Raw genomic sequence first — 11,643 nt, 5'->3', positions numbered from 1 at the left:
GGCGAGGTCAGTACAGGTGCATCAAAGCTAGGACAGAGAGATTGAAAAACAGCTTCTATCTCAAGGCCATCAGACTGTTAAACAGCCATCACTAACATTGAGTGGCTTCTGCCAACATACAGACTCAATCTCTAGCCACTTTTATAATTAACATTTGGATATAATAAATGTATCACTAGTCACTTAAACAATGCCACTTTATATAATGTTTACATACCCTACATTACTCATCTCATATGTAAATACTGTACTCTATACCATCTACTGCATCTTGCCTATGCCGTTCGGCCATCGCTCATCCATATATTTACATGTAAATATTCGCAAAAACATTCCTTTACACTTGTGTGTATAAGGTAGATGTTGTGAAATTATTAGATTACTTGTTAGATATTACTGCACGGTCGGAACTAGAAGCACAAGCATTTCGCTACACTCACATTAACATCTGCTAACCATGTGTATGTGACCAATAACATTTGATTTGATTTGATGACCTAATCTAGCTCCAAAGGCATCTTTCTACAGTATTATACTGGGGACGGAGAGGTTTTCTTTGAATGAACTTCCTGCAGCAGTTTCTCAATAAGTGTGCATTTTGTGACTTTAAATCGTTGTTTCTTCTCTGATTCAGAGAACGAGTTGAGTGGGGGATGGGGTCTTCTAGTCATTACCAGAGGAATCCAGAGTGGAGTTGTGTGGAAGTCTTGCTCACGCACACACGCGCACGCACACGCACACGCACACACACACACACACACACACACACACACACACACACACACACACACACACACACACACACACACACACACAGGAAATGCCTAATGGCAGTGTTAACTCAGCGCAGCTTTTTGATAATTCCAAGCAAGTGCTGCTGTGATTTAATCAAGCTGTTTATCGATGTGAGGCACTTCCCCACACGCCTGCTCTCCCGACACACTCATTAGATAAGAGGTGTATAACAAGGGGGTGGATTATTTAAGATACTCTTTGAAGAGGTAGGCTTTCAGATGCTTATAGAAAATGGGCAGGGACTCTGTTGTCCTAGCTTCAGAAAAAAGCTTTGCCTGGCCTGAGTTCTTGCTGCTCAATTGGCAAGTACCATGGTCTTGTAGTGGATGCGTGCTTTGACTGGAAGCCAGTGGAATGTGCGGAGGAGCGGGGTGACATGGGAGATCTTGAGAAGGTTGAACGCCAGGCGAGCTGTGGCGTTCTGGATAAGTTTCAGGGGTTTGATGGCACAAGCAGGGAGCCCAGCCAACAGCGAGTTGCAGTAGTCCAGACGGGAGAGTACAAATGCCTGGATTAGGACCTGCGCCGCTTCCTGTGTGAGGTTGTCCAGGGTCACGCCAAGGTTCTTTGCACTCTGGAAGGGGGACAGCGTTGTGTTGTCAACCGTGATGAAGAGGTCTTGGAACAGGCAGGCCTTCCCTGGGAGGAAGAGCAGCTCTGTTTTGTCGAGGTTGAGCTTGAGGTAGGCTGACTTCCAAGCTGAGATATCTGCCAGGCATGCAGAGATGCGTGTCGCCACCGGTGTGTCACAAGAGAAGGAGAAAGGAGGAGGAGAAAAGTAGTTGAGTGTCATCCGCATAGCAATGATAGGAGACCATGTGAGGATATGATGGGGCTGAGGGACTTTGGTGTATAGAGAGATGAGGAGAGGGCCTACAACCAAGCTCTGGGGGACACCATTAGTGAGAGTATGTGATGCAGACACAGATCTTCTCCACATCACCTGGTAGGAGCAGCCTGCCAGGTTGGATGCAATATAACAGTGTGCAGAGCCTGAGAGAGAGAGAGAGGGGAGGAGGATCTGATGGTTCACAGTGTTGAAGGCAGCGGATAGATGTAGGAGGATGAGAACAGAGGAGAGAGTGTCAGCTTTGGCAGTGCAGAGAGCCTCCGTGACAAAGAGGAGAGCAGTCTCAGTTGAGAGACCCGTTTTGAAGCCTGACTGGTTAAGGTCAAGATGATTGTTCTGAGAGAGATAGGGAGAGATTTGGTCAGAGACAGCACACCAAAGTGTTTTGGAAAGAAAAGAAAGAAGGGATACCGGTCTGTAGGTTTTGTCGTTAGAAGGGGCGAGTGTTGGTTTCTTGAGGAGGGGAGCAACTCTGGCCATTTTGAAGTCAGAGGGGATGCAGCCAGTGGTCAGGGATGAGTTGATAAGGGAAGTGAGGAATGGGAGAAAGTCTCCAGAGATGGTCTGGAGAAAGGAGGAGGGGATGGGGTCCAGCAGGCAGGTTGTCGAGCCGGCTGGACCTCACTAGTCGCAGGATTGAGAGGGGAGAAAGAGGTCAATGCGTAGGGTAGATTTGTGTAAGTAGGACCAGTGAACTCAATAGGCTGAGTGAACGAGGAGCGGATGTCATCAAACTTCATTTCAAAGTGGCTGACAAAGTCAACCGCAGAGAGGGAGGAGGGAGAGGAATGGGATAAAGGATTAAGGAGTGAGGAGAAGGTGGAAAATAGTTTCCTAGGGTTAGAGGCAGAGGCTTCAAATTTAGAGTGGTAGAAAGTGGCTTTAGCAGTGGATATAGAGGAAGAGAAGGTAGAGAGGATGGAGTGAAAGGATGAAAGTCCTCCGGAAGTTTAGTTTTCCTCCATTTTCGCTCAGCTGCCTGCAGCCCTGTTCTGTAGGCTCACAATGACTCAGTCAGCCACCGAGCAAGAGGGGAAGACCAAGCCGGCCGGGAGCCAAGGGGACAGAGCGAGTCATAGGATGTGGAAAGGGAGGAGAGTGGGTCGAAGAGGCAGAACCAGGAGACAGGAGGGAGAACAATTTAGAAAAAGGGAGAGATGATAGGATGGAAGAGGAGAAAGTAGTGGGAGAGAGAAAGCAAAGATTGCGACAGCGCATGACCATCTGGGTAGGGACTGAGTGGGTAGGATTGGATGAGAGGGAGAGAAAAGGAAACAAAGTAGTGATCAGAGAGCTGGACGGGGTTTGCAGTGAGATTAGTCGTCAAGCGTATTGCCTGCCTTATGAGTGGGAGGGAACTGGGAAGGTGTGAGGTCAAAAGAGGCCAGGAAGGCAAAGAAAGAGGTGGAAAGAAATTAATCTAAGGTAGACGTTGGGAAGTTGAAGTCGCCCAGTACAATGAGAGGTGAGCCATCATCAGGAAATTAGCTCCTTTTTTTAACCTTTATTTAACTAGGCAAGTCAGTTATGAACAAATTCTTATTTTCAATGACGGCCTAGGAACAGTGGGTTAACTGCCTTGTTCAGAGGCAGAACAACAGATTTTTACCTTGTCAGCTCGGGGATTCAATCTTGCAACCTTTCGGTTACTAGTCCAACGCTCTAACCACTCGGCTACCTGCCGCCATCAAGGTGTCAAGCTCATTGTGGAACTCTTTAAGGGCACCTGGTGGGCGATAGATGACAACAATGTTAAGCTTGAGTGGACAAGTGACAGTGATAGCATGGAATTCAAATGAGGAGATGGACAGATGAGTGAGGGAGAAAAGAGAAAATCTCCACCTGTGTGCCACCACCGCAATGACCAGATGCTCTCGGACTATGAGAGAACACGTAGTCAAATGAAGAGAGAGCAGCTGGAGTAGCAGTGTTCTTGCAGATAGGCCAGAGACCAGGAATTCCACATGGGCTGTGCGCGCAGGGTACACTAAATTAGAAGGGTTGCAGCCAAGGAGTGGGGAGCGTCTGTAAAGCCTACAGGGAGAGGAGCGAACAGGTATAGAAACACACACATAGTTGACAAATCTACAAAATAGCAAAATGAGATCATCTGAAAATAACTAGCGAAGATACTCAAGTGAGTGAGTGGTGTGAAGCCTTCCTGCCTTTCCTTCCTCTAATAACTCTGCAGAATATTTTGGCAGAACCGTCTTTGTTTTCGGCGACAGTCCCCATTCTCACTGGGGAAGGAGCTATTAACATGTTTCTCACACACACAAACAGACACACACACAGACACATACACAAACAGACACACACACACAAACACACACACACAGACATACACAAATATACATACATTACCACAGTACATATTTTACACACATGCAATTTGCATCAAACTGATGTAAGGGAGGGGATAAATGCAAATTACTTATTTGATATAGTGGGATTAATACTAAATCCCAGATAGATTCCTGCTGCTGATGGTTACAGGGGGTGTTAGCGCGGAGGGGCAGGCAGGGGAACTGCTTTCATGTACAGTTGAGCAGCGTGTTGAGAAGGGGGGGGGGGGCACGGGAATAGCAGGGGGAAAGGGCCTGACTAATTGAATGTCTGTTCTGTGTTGTGTAATATATCTTAATCAGGACAGAAGGTGTATACACAGACACACACAAACACGACACAAGCTGTAAGCCTTTCCTATCCTATCTTCCCTGGCATGACATCACACAGAGTGGGTGGGGACAACCAAGTCCAAACACACACACAGTACCAGCTAGAAAGCTACTGCCATGGAGACAATAATCATTAACTAGCGGTAACCAAAAACATACATTTAACCCACAGCTACACAAACAAGTCTACCTAGAGGGGCGGCAGGTCGCTTAGCGGTTAAGGGTGTTGGGCCGTTAACTGCAATGTCGCTGGTTCGAATCCCTGAGCCAGGAAAGCGGTCAAATCTGGTGTTATGCCTTTGAGCAAGGCAATTAACCCAACAAAAACTGTTCCCTGGGTGCTATGGTTGTTCATTAAGGCAGCCCCCTTACACCTCTCTGATTCAGAGGGGTTCGGTTAAATGTGGAAGACAAATTTCAGTTGAATGCATTCAGTTGTGCAACTGACTAGGTATCCTCTTTCATTATGTAATTAGTCTCTGAATAGTCACACATTAACCCATAAAGAGTTACAGTGGCAAGAAAAAAATATGTGAACCCTTTGGAAAAACCTGGATTTCTGCATAAATTGGTCATAACATTTGATCTGATCTTCATCTAGGTCACAACAATAGACAAACACAGTCTTCTTAAACGGATAACACATAAACAATTCTAAATTTTCATGTCTTTATTGAACACACAGTGTAAACATTCACAGTGCAGGGTGGAAAAAGTATGTGAACACTTGGATTTAATAACAGGTTGACCCTCTTTTGGCAGCAATAACCTCAACTAAACGTTTTCTGTAGTTAAGGATCAGACCCGCACAACTGTCAGGAGGAATTTTGGACCATTCGTCTTTACAAAACTGTTTCAGTTCAGCAATATTCTTGGGATGTCTGGTGTGAACTGCTCTCTTGATGTCATGCCACAGCGTCTCATTTGGGTTGAGGTCAGGACTCTGACCGGGCCACTCCAGAAGATGTATTTTCTTCTGTTGAAGCCATTCTGTTGTTGATTTACTTCTGTGTTTTGGGTCGTTATCCTGTTGCATCATTCAACTTTTGTTGAGCTTCAATTGGCAGACAGATAGCAAGAAAAATACAACCATTTTTGTGTTATAAGTTTAAACACACTATGTTTGTCTATTGTTGTGACTTAGATGAAGATCAGATCAAATTTGATGACCAATTTATGCAGAAATACAGGTAATTCCAAAGGGTTCACATACTTTTTCTTGCCACTGTAAATCATTTCCTCCACATTTGTATTGACCGGCAGGAAGGTAAACAGAGAAGATTCCAGTCCTCTAGAACCAGAATGACTATGAACTAAAGGACCAATCAGGCTGTGTGTGGAATGGTCAGTCAGTTAGCGCCAGACTCATTCATCAGTAATCAGGCAGAGACGTCAGGAGGACGGGGTTAGAGTGTTAACACACATGCCTATGATCTCAGGTCCACAAATTGACCTTACTAGATACATTTTGCAGTCACCACACGTAGCATAGTGGTAGGTGTGTGTGCGTGTGAGTGAGTGCAGACAGTCTACGTAGGAGTAAAGTATTTCAGCATTTCCCCATCGTCTCATACTAGAAGTGAGCGTATGAAGACATGAGGTAGTCTGGGAGGTAGATGGGTTTCATTATAGAAGTGGCAGCAGGTCCATATAAAAAACACCATTATTCTGCTGTAATCACCGAGCGCCTCACACACTGAGTAGAAACGCAGTTAAATGGCTCTGACTGGGATGGAAACATTCTTTGCTATCTACCTCTAGCTGGGGGGAAAAAATGCCTGGGCTATCTATCCTTGATTGGGTTGTAAATGGCCTTGGCTAACAATTGAATTGCCAATTCTGCCAAAACGCCCTTAGATTTCTTCTGGATTGGTCAGAAAAATAGGAAATGTCTAAACTGTGTGCACCAGTGTGCATGCTTGAATCCATCAGAAACGTAAGCATTTGCGAACATGCCAAGGCCTATCATCTTTGCTTCTTTACTTCAATAGCATCTTTAATCCTAACCAATCCTATTTTTAACGGTGAGGTGTATTTGTTGAGAGTTGACTCCCTGGCGAGTGGGGCTTCCATATGTTCAGTATTTGTTTACTTAGTCATTACAGCCCTCTCCACTCTGTGTGAGTACAGTGTAGCCTTAGCAGGCGCTGTCACACCCCCGTCCCCGTCTCCATCGCCACGGGCAGAGCCGGTCCTGACCTCCCTGGGGCCCTAAGCAAAATTCTGCTAAGGGGCCCTCCTACCTGACCCGTGAGCCATGTAAACCATTTGCCATTGCCACACTGTCACACCTGACACCTCAGTGCTCCCACTACAATCCTCCCAATCCAATCTTTTAAAACAGTTTGCTCCATCTGTTGGTCTTAGAATAGACCTATACAGAACAGAAGGAGGTATAAACAAGCAATATTTATTGAATATAATATTTTTTATAGAATCTTAAGATAAGTGAATATTAACGTTAACATAAATAAGAAATTGTAGAAAATATAAAATGTAGAAAATAATCAAATATAACACTGAGATTTGGCTCCGCTGCCTGATAATKAGTCCAGCCCTCACAATATTATACAATTAGCTATGTCCGTACAATGTATACATAAGTCTATAGGCTTGGCTGCAGCTACAGTATATGTATTAAAATAGTAAAATAAAACCTATACAGCTGTGTGATTAACTTTGGTTCCCTCTAGAGCCTGGGCATTTTCAGCATCAGCATGGACACCAGTCTTTCTGGACTGTCTGGAAGAAATTGAGAAAGTATGTCACATAGTTAGTTCTGCAGTCATTTACACAAATACACTTCTGCCATACGATCTTAAATGTTACTAAGTGTGTAAACATTTGAATGTTTGAATTAAAATCTTACCATCTAAATATTCCTCTTCTGCACTTTCTTGAGGCAAAACCATTAATGATGTCATCATTGGACATGTGTTTCCCCATGTCATGATTTATGATCATGATGGCCAGACCACTCACACGTTCCTGTGACATGGAAGACCTCAGGTAGCTTTTGATGAGACATCTGGTAGCACTCCTCTCTGCCGATGCTACTGTTACTGGTAGGGTGACTGCAATTCTTAGGGCTAGCAAAGGTTAGGTTAGAGTTCCTCCAGGTTTTTCTCACAGAGAAAGGAAAGCAGCCCAAAGGCTGATGACAGATCAGGTCAATTCTGAATCTCGTGTGCCAGATCAATTCCACTGATGTCACAGTCATCTCTGAAGGTTAGAGTATTTTCAACTTCCATGCAGTGATTCTTTAAAGATTCACTAGACATCTGAGAGGCAGTGCTGAAGTTCAGCAGCACTCCATATTTGGTTTTCTCCTGGTTGAGTGTTTCTAATCTCTCATCCATGGATGTCACAGCAGAGTCGACCACAATGTTGAAGTAGTTGACTTCAAGGTTTTTCAGTGCGTCAGTCACTGGTTCATCAGGAGCCTCATAGCTGAAATTCCTCTTGCTGTTTCTCAGTCTCTTCTCTTTCAGAACAGCCTCCACATTCATTTCTTCACAAATGCTTTTGGCTGTTGTCGGGGCCTCAGAGAATCCAGTTTCCCGGTATGTGGTGAGGGAGGCCTTTGCATTTGAGATTAAATTCACTGTGATACCCAACTGCATTGAGGAAGATTGGAGGAGCATGTTCACCTTGTTTGTCATTGCCAGTATCTCACACCATACGACACAGCAAATAAAGAGGCGGTAGGACCCAACTTCCTCTGCAAGTGCTTGTGCCTCCACTTTGGCTACAGGATCGTTGATCGTCTGTCTGGCTTCCAGTAATGCCTCCCGAACCTCAAAAGCCTGATACCTGATTGCATGAACACTTTGGAGCCTACTCTCCCATCTTGTGTCACTCCATGACTTCACGGTTGTGTTCACGTGTTTCTTCAAAACACTCCATCTTTGTGTGCCAGCTGAAAATAAGGTGAAGAGCTTTTGCACATGCCCAAAAAACGCAACTGCATCTTTTGAAGATTTGACAGCATCTACAATGACAAGGTTTAGAGTATGTGCTCCACATGGAATGAAAACGGCTCTGGGAAGTTGTCATTTGTATCTGGTCAATTGACTGTTCCAGACTTAGGCGCAGATCAAGTTCTCTCCACAATCTTTTCCCCATTTGACAGCTGTCTCTGTAATAAGACTGAATGGAAACCTCTTCTAGACTTGTCTTTAGGGTAAGAAAATCCGGACCTGGTTTGAATGGACCTCTGCGCACTAACTCAGTCCTCATGAAGTCTGTTAAGACTGGGGCCAATCTGCTGGGTCATTTGGTCGAGCAGAAACTGTTCTATTAGGGTCTGAGCTGCTTGTATCTGATGCTGGCTGTACACCTCTGGTTGAGCTAGTACTGGCTGAGGCTGCCTGTACTTCACCTGGGTCTGTGCTAGTACTGGCTGAGGCTACCTGTACTTCACCTGCGTCTGTGTTAGTACTTGCTGAAGCTGCCAGGACTGGGTCTGTGTTAGTATTTGCTGAAGCCGGCTGTACTGAGTCTTTGTTAGTACTGGCTGAGGCTGGATGTGGATTACCTGAGTCTGTGCTTGTCCTGACTGATGATCCATCATCTCCTCTACTGGCCAACATAAGCATAGCACCTTTAAATTATAGATAACAATACTATTATTAATTTTATCAGCCGCATCAGGCCCATTCCAACTTGCTCCCCCAGATTTCCTTTTATACATATTCAAATATAAAATACTATTTATACTATGGCTTGGCTGAATACTTGATGGTTATTATTTACTGAGGGATGTGCATCCATGTTGCCCAGTATGTCCAGCTAATCAACATTTTAAATTCATTATATAAATCAATGTCAATCCATTGCTTTCCATCTTGCATTAGTACAGAGTTGTAACTAAACCTTGACTGAGAGACTAGATAATCATTGTCTTGTTTTAAAATTATGTGCGCTATGAGGAGTGTCATCACGCCCATATATTGTCTGGATGGGCCCCACAGAGGTTGCTGCTGGAAAGCGCAAGTTTCATTTCGTGCACGCGCATATGAACTCGTGTTCACGCGCGATGCAGTAGTTTCTTCCGAGCTGCAGTTTAATAACACCGTTGCCCATTGGCGTTTATCAAACGTAATAAAAAGTTATATTTCACTCTCACTTTTGTCAGGTGTAACAGTTTTAACTTTAGTCCGTCCCCTCGCCCCGACCCGGGCGCAAACCAGGGACCCTCTGCACACATCAACAACAGTCACCCACAAAGCATCGTTACCCATCGCTCCACAAAAACCGCGGCTCTTGCAGAGCAAGGGGAACCACTACTTCAAGGTCTCAACGCGAGTGACGTCACCGATTGAAACGCTATTAGCGCGCACCACCGCTAACTAGCTAGCCATTTCACATCGGTTACACTCACCCCCTTTTCGACCTCCTCCTTTTCCGCAGCAACCAGTGATCCGGGTCAACAGCATCAATGTAACAGTTTAACTTTACGTCCGTTCCCTCGCCCATACCCGGGCGCGAACCAGGGACCCTCTGCACACATCAACAACAGTCACCCATGAAGCATCGTTACCCATCGCTCCACAAAAGCCGCGGCCCTTGCAGAGCAAGGGGAACCACTACTTCAAGGTCTCAAAGCGAGTGACGTCACCGATTGAAACGCTATTAGCGTGCACCACCGCTAACTAGCTAGCCATTTCACATCGGTTACACAGGCACAAAGTCACAGAACACAACTCTGGAAGTGGCTGGCAAGCAAGCAAGACACAGACAGACTAAGAGATGCACTGCCCAGCTAGCACATCAACTTAACGTTACTGTTATTTGCTGACAACAAACTTGGAGTGGAGAGAACACAAGTTTACCTGATTGCTGTTCCTGCAATTCACTATCATGGTGTTGTTTTTCTCTTTTCGTGACCAGAAGGACAGTTCCGCTTCATCCTCTCATCAAAGTTGTAAACATTGACACCCGCTTTGACACGAGGGGGAGGTAGGGCCCTTGCGTAATTTGCGGGGCCCTACGCAACTTGCGTAGTGAGCGTATAGGGCATCCCGGCTCTGGCCATGGGAACAGCTGCCACAGGGGAGAGCACAGGAAATTAGGAGTGTGACAAGATAAGACCTGAAGTTCATCTGATACTGTTCCCTGGTAACCAGTAGACGAGAGGAACTGGACAAAAAAACAGTGAGTGGGAACAGGCCCTGATAAAGGAGTACAGAGAGTACACTGGGACAACATCAGCAATACACTGACTAGACACCAGTACTGAGCTCAAATACAGCCCGTCATTACTGGCACAGATACATTTCCATAAGAGATATATCCAAGAATCACATAAACTGCCCTCCTCTCACATCCATTTTAAAGACAGCTACAATAGACAGTAATTTGGTGCAATTCACATAAAACAATCCTGATCCTCATCGTCATTGTAGCCAATAACTCAAATGACCCATGATTACAGGGAAAGTGTTTGCAGTATTTTCATCTTATTCAACAGAATTGATCCTCATTTTCTCCTGAACTTCCATGAGGCTTTTGAAGACACATTGCTTTTAAGGCCATGTTCCCTGGTTGTCTCCTTCCATGTGTGGTTGGTCACAGATATTTCACGAGCCGGTCGTTTCTCAAAATAGAGGCAGGGAGGTACAGTATGCGGCATTAGGGCCTGTCTTTGATTGTGCTTTATGGATTTTGCGTGTATCAGCACGCGCTGATAAAACGTTATTAAAAGCAGCCATCTGAGCGTAGGAAAACACAATGAAAATATGTCAGCAATTTCACTGATTTCAATCTCAGTCTCAGTCCAGCTGGGCTCAAGATGATTAACGTCAACCGCCTAAGAAGGGGAAGCCTCAATTAGTCATATTCAGGGAAATGTTTCCATTCTTGTTGTAATTTAGCTGTTGGTGCAAAACAGTAGCTCAGTTGGTAGAGCAAGACGCTTGTAATGACAGCATAATGGGTTTGATTCCCGGGACCACCCATTTGTGAAATTGATCCACGTATGACTGTTAGTTTCTTTCGATCAAAGCATCTGCTTAATGGCATATATTATTATTAGATTCTATCATTTCCCCCCCATATTTCCTCTCTCTTTGTCCCCAATTTTTCCTTCATTCTTCTATTTTTTCCAGCCACACCATCCATGCATGACTTCATCGAAAGGATCATGATGCCAGCCCTGACCTGACTCCATGCAACCAATCATGCTAGACTAACTGGCACAGCATATACTGAGTATACAAAACCTTAAGAACACCTGCTCTTTCCATGACATAGACTGACCAGGTGAATCCAGGTGAAAGCTATGATCCCTTATTGATGTCACGTGTTAAATCCACTTCA

This window comes from Salvelinus sp. IW2-2015, linkage group LG20 (genome assembly GCF_002910315.2).
Source record: "Salvelinus sp. IW2-2015 linkage group LG20, ASM291031v2, whole genome shotgun sequence".
Lineage (NCBI taxonomy): Eukaryota > Metazoa > Chordata > Actinopteri > Salmoniformes > Salmonidae > Salvelinus > Salvelinus sp. IW2-2015.
Note: the sequence above shows the minus strand (reverse complement) of the source record.